This window comes from Colius striatus, unplaced genomic scaffold (assembly GCF_028858725.1).
Source record: "Colius striatus isolate bColStr4 unplaced genomic scaffold, bColStr4.1.hap1 scaffold_54, whole genome shotgun sequence".
Taxonomy (NCBI): domain Eukaryota; kingdom Metazoa; phylum Chordata; class Aves; order Coliiformes; family Coliidae; genus Colius; species Colius striatus.
This window is the reverse complement of record NW_026908530.1, coordinates 227,921-233,331: the sequence shown is the minus strand read 5'-3', so window position 1 is coordinate 233,331 and position 5,411 is coordinate 227,921. Positions and strand designations below refer to the sequence as shown.

The 5,411-nt window shown below is 42.6% G+C and overlaps 1 long non-coding RNA gene across 1 annotated transcript; it reads right to left on the bottom strand.

The window, feature by feature from the left end:
* Positions 1-1,160: 1,160 nt before the first annotated feature.
* Positions 1,161-5,172, bottom strand: LOC133629512 (uncharacterized). Its single transcript, XR_009821057.1, has 3 exons — positions 4,967-5,172; positions 4,309-4,461; positions 1,161-1,824 (listed from the first exon to the last, which is right to left on the bottom strand). It is a non-coding gene; the product is annotated as an uncharacterized LOC133629512 (long non-coding RNA).
* Between the last annotated feature and the right edge of the window lie 239 nt (positions 5,173-5,411).

Genomic DNA, 5,411 nt, shown 5'->3' with positions numbered 1-5,411 from the left:
GTTACTATTGTTCCATTATCCTACTGGCCAAAAAGCTGGCCTTTAGAGAATTTAGACACCCTTGTTGTTGGAGTAGGAGGAATACAGATGACAAAAATTAGCACAGACCTGATTTCGGTATGTATACAGGGCGAAGAGAATAGATGTGTGCAAATTAGGCCCTATGTAATGAATACTTCAGTTTGGCTTTTGGGTAGAGACGCCTTAAGCCAAATGGGCTTTCGCTTGTCAAATGAAAATTTTTAATGGCGGCCATTGATGGGCGACCAATCCTGAAGTTAACTTGGCTAACAGATAAACCAGTTTGGATTGATCAATGGCCGCTAAGCAAAGAAAAGCTCGCCCACATTCATGAATTAGTAAATGAACAACTAGAGAAGGGTCATATTAAGCCATCCACCAGTCCATGGAATACACCAATTTTTACTATCCCTAAAAAATCAGGGAAGTGGAGGCTGTTACATGATTTAAGAGCTGTTAATGCAGTGATGCAGGACATGGGTGCTTTACAGCCAGGATTGCCCTCTCCTGCAATGCTTCCAAAAGAGTGACCCCTGTTGGTGATTGACTTAAAGGACTGTTTTTTCACAATTCCCTTACATGAGGATGACAGTGAGAAGTTTGCCTTTACAGTACCATCGATTAACAAACAAGAGCCAGCAAAACGATATCAATGGACTGTTTTACCTCAGGGAATGAAGAACTCACCAACTATTTGTCAAACTCATGTTGCCTGGGCGCTGGCACCTCTGCGTAAAAAATACCCTCGTGTCTTATTTTACCATTATATGGATGATATCTTGATTGCAGGAAAAGACCTGGACCAGCATCGCATTCTACAAGAAGTGAACCGGCAGTTAAGCAACTCTGGGTTGGTGATCGCGCCAGAGAAGGTACAAATGCACGCCTCTTGGAAATATTTAGGTAATATTATCACTGATGTGCGCATTTATCCTCAGAAGGTGGCAATTAAAACAGATATTGCTAACTTAACAGACGTTCAAAAGCTTATAGGTGATATCCAATGGGTACGAACCATATGTGGTATCACAAATGAGGATCTTGCGCCACTAATGCCTTTGTTAAAGGGCTCAGTAGAGGCTGATAGTGCGTGAAAACTGTCTCGGCAGCAAATCCAAGCAATAGAAAAAATAGGAAGCAAGATAGTCAATAATTACAGTCATCGATATGATCCTGACTTGTCAATTAACATTGCTGTGATAAGTCAAAACCAGCATGTAATGGCAATCTTGATGCAATGGGATTCAGTAGCGAAAGACCCATTGAGGATCTTGGAGTGGATATTTTTGCCACATAATTTACAAAAAAACAATTACCACGAGGCTTGAGGCAATTGCAAAAATAATAGTTAAGGCCAGGAAACGTCTGGTGGAAATAGCAGGGATTGAGGCAGACATCATTTTCGTTCCTCTCACAGATGAGTTCTTGAACTGGGCACTGCAACAATCTGATGAATTACAGTGGGCCTTATTGTCATATCCAGGAACTATAAATAATCATTATCCGGCCCATAAATTGTTTTCTGTTAAATTTCAAATGGAAGACCAGCCGTTGAGATCAGCAGTACCCGTTAAAGGCCTGACTGTTTTTACCGATGCCAGTAAGATCCAAGCCAAAGCAGGAGTGGTTTGGTGGGAAAATGGAAAATGGCAAAATCTAACTGTCCACTCCCCAGGCAGTTCAGTTCAACTGCTGGAACTGATGGCTGTAGTTAAAACTTTTGAGAAATGGTCAGACGTCCCATTAAACATCATCTCCGATTCCCTCTATGTGGTCGATGCTGTCACTCGATTAGAGAGAGCGCTGTTGAAAGAAATCTCTAATCAGAATTTGTATAACTTATTTCTGCGACTCTGGCATCAGATAAATGAACGGCAAACTGCTTATTATATTGGACATATTCGAAGCCATTCGGGCTTAAAAGATGGCCTATCAGTTGGCAATGAAATTGTTGACAAGATAGTGGCAGCTCCTTTATTGATACCTACGGGGCCAATAATTGACAAATTTTCTCAAGCCCGAAGATCGCACGATTTTTTTCATCAAAGTGCGAAAATGCTGGTGAAGCAGTTTGACCTGACCATATCAGACGCTCAGGGTATTGTTTCCACATGCCCTGCATGCCAGAATCAGATCGGCCTAGGAGTAGGAGTCAATCCCAGGGGTCTGGCACCATTAGGTATATGGCAATCAGATATCACTGTCTATGCTCCTTTTGGGCGATTTAAACGTATACATGTTACTATTGATACTTATTCAGCCATGGTTTGGGCCACAGCCTTAACTAGTGACAGTTCTCGAGACGTCATAAGACATTGGAGGAGTTGCTTTGCAGTCCTTGGTGTTCCAAGAGAGATAAAAACTGATAATGGAAGAGATACTTCCATCTTATTGATAATGCTCACAGATCAGCATGCTAAAGGATCTGAAAAAAAGTCCAGAACTACATCAGGAAAAAGAAATATCAGTGGAGCTACCAAGACCTCATCCCTTTCTGCCAGTGTGCGTCCCTCCTACCAACACATATCAGATTGTTTATTTTGACTTTATGGATTTCTGTATTGTATTGTTCAGCGATGTAGCTGTTATTGACCTTTTGTTGTAAACTCATGGCCATGGGTAAAAATATTTATGTTTTCTTCATGTACCTTTAATTTTGAAATGTGTTGCTAAAGGCTGGCTGGTTCAAAAAAGAAAAAGGGGGGAATTGTAGGCACAGACATAGCTTGGACCAGCCAGCTTGAATAAAGATGGTAGGGATAAGTTAATGCAGCTGGTATGCTACTTCAGAAACAGGTGCTGCAAGTTAATCAATTGGGCCCTGGGTGATCTCATGGGCAGAAGCAGCATATAAGGAGGTAGCTAGCAAAGGAAGGGTGGCTTCGAGTCAACTGTGATGGTTGTACTGTGTTGCCCCTGTATGTCTCTGCACGTGCATTACTTAGACCCTCTACGTCTTTGAGTGAATATTGCTTGCTCAACAACAACATATGGAAGCTACAAGAAAGCAGGAAGGCAGACCCCATCTACAGTAGTTAAGTAGGTCCCCATGCAGTCTATCAGCCAGCACGGTGTCACATTTGCAGCTGCTTTCCTGTGGGAGTTATCTTCAATACCACACTTTTTCTGTTCAGCTCCCAGTGAAAAAATACATGTGTCTCTTAAGTTATGCCACTGAGTATGGGAGCTACAAGAAAGCAGGAAGGCAGAGCCCAGCTACAGTAGTAAGTAGGTCCCCATGCAGTCTATCAGCCAGCACGGTTCACATTTGCAGCTGCTTTTCCATGGGAACTATCTCCAATTACACTCACATTGACTCCTCAACTCCCATTGAAAAAATACAAACTGTAGGTAGAAGTTATACCACTGAGTATGGGAGCTACAAGAAAGCAGGAAGGCAGACCCCAGCTACAGTAGTAAGTAGGTCCCCATGCAATCTATCAGCCAGCACGGTGTCACATTTGCAGCTGCTTTCCTTTGGGAGCTATCATCAATCCCACTCACTCTAAAATCGTGGCGGACCAATATCAGTACAATCAAACTGATAATAACTACATTTTTTTGCGACAGGTATTATTATGGTCAGTAAGCTGCATTAGCGTGGTTAAGTAAGGGTGGAATAAAGAGAGTTTCCCCAAAGAACAGGGTCCACCCGGGGGATTTACTGGTATTCCGTTCCAGACCCTTTCTGCACAGATTAAAAATATACCCGTGGGCAATTTCTTCGGTGATGTAATACTAGAAACATTACAGCTGGAATGCAATTGCTTAAATACTGTTTCTGACTTCAAAGAAGAGTCTAAGGTGGCCCAGTATTTTTGATTCCTATTATAGTTATGGATATCCTGTGGCCTAGAACTTATCCAATTTTTCCCCCAGTTACATTAGTACCGAAGCTTGCATTGGCACTTCCAAACAGGTCTATTTCCTCAGGGGGTGAGGCTAATGTGGTATTAAGGGACTTAATCATCTCACATTGACGTTTCCCATCCTAATTGCATTCAGCCTCATTCTATTACACAAGGTGTTATCATCTACTAGTCCACAAAGTTCCTCCAGATTCCACACGGGCAATCCTACCAAACATGTTTTAAAAAGGATTAGTAACCTCTCCGAAACTAAGACAAAGAGATGATTGACCAGTTCGATTAGCAAAGGTTATCCAAATATTATCTCTAGGCTGATTAAAATGCGTCAAGCTGTTAGCAATTATAGTTATACTAAAAGCTATGGTTATAACAAAACACCTCATTATTCATTAAATTCACTGTCTTTTTGTTATATAACCTTCAGTCTTTTGATTGCTAGCCAGTCCTCCAATGACCACAAGACGAGGGTGTATGTATTCTTCAATCTCTTCCTGTCCTTTTTCATCAGATGGTTGGATCTCCGCAGCTTCAAGGACAGCTCTTGTCCACCTGGCTGGCACCCAAATGGATCCTGTGGGAGAATCAACACACAAATACCCACATCCCCGGTATAATACTTTGGCCGGAGGCTGCCATATCCCTGTTTTAGGGTCACGATATTTAACCCATATTTCTTTCTTTCTTTCCTTTTCTGCCTTTGGATTATGATGCATTATTACAGGTGGTAGCTTCTGTTCCCCAAACACACATAGGTGGTTCATAACAAATAAGGCCTTTAACAATTTCATATGTGGGTCTTTAACATCCCCATATTTGCCAAGATATCTTTTTAGAGTCCCATTAGCTCTTTCTATTATGGCCTGTCCTGTGGGGGAATGGGGAAATCCCTGCTACATGTTTAACTCCCCATTGCTTCATAAACTGTTCTATGCTTCTACTTATATAGGCTAGACCCTTTGTTTACACCATGTGCTTATATCTGCTACCACCAGCACCTCCTCTCACTCCACCCCGTGCCCACCTCTTCTGTACCTTTCACCTCTCACGTTACAACCCGAGATCTTCCGGATGCCTACCACATCTCCCGTTCCCTATGCTCGATGACTCCAGTGTCCTGTGGCACGGGCTGATACATAACGTGTCTGTCCAGCACACATGCTAGCTGAGTCAATTGCAGGAAGATATGATCAGGTGGTCGTGTTCCACTTCATTATTCAATCTTGCCAATAGCTGAGTGACTCCATCTTGATCTGCATCACGGTGAGCACTCCGAGAAACGCGTCAATCTGCAAGAGAGACTCAGTAGACCGTTATATCTTCTACACTCCATGCTCTCCCCCTCCCTAAGACTAGTGTGAGGGATACCGTGGCTCAAGGCATGGGGATAGCTGGTATGTCCATGACCCCTGCGGGCAGCCTATAACTCAAATTTTACTAACAAGCATCAGACCCTTACAATCAGCAGCAAAGCCAGCGTGTTTATAGTACTTCTAATTGGTCCTTTCTCTAAAAGCCAGCTGT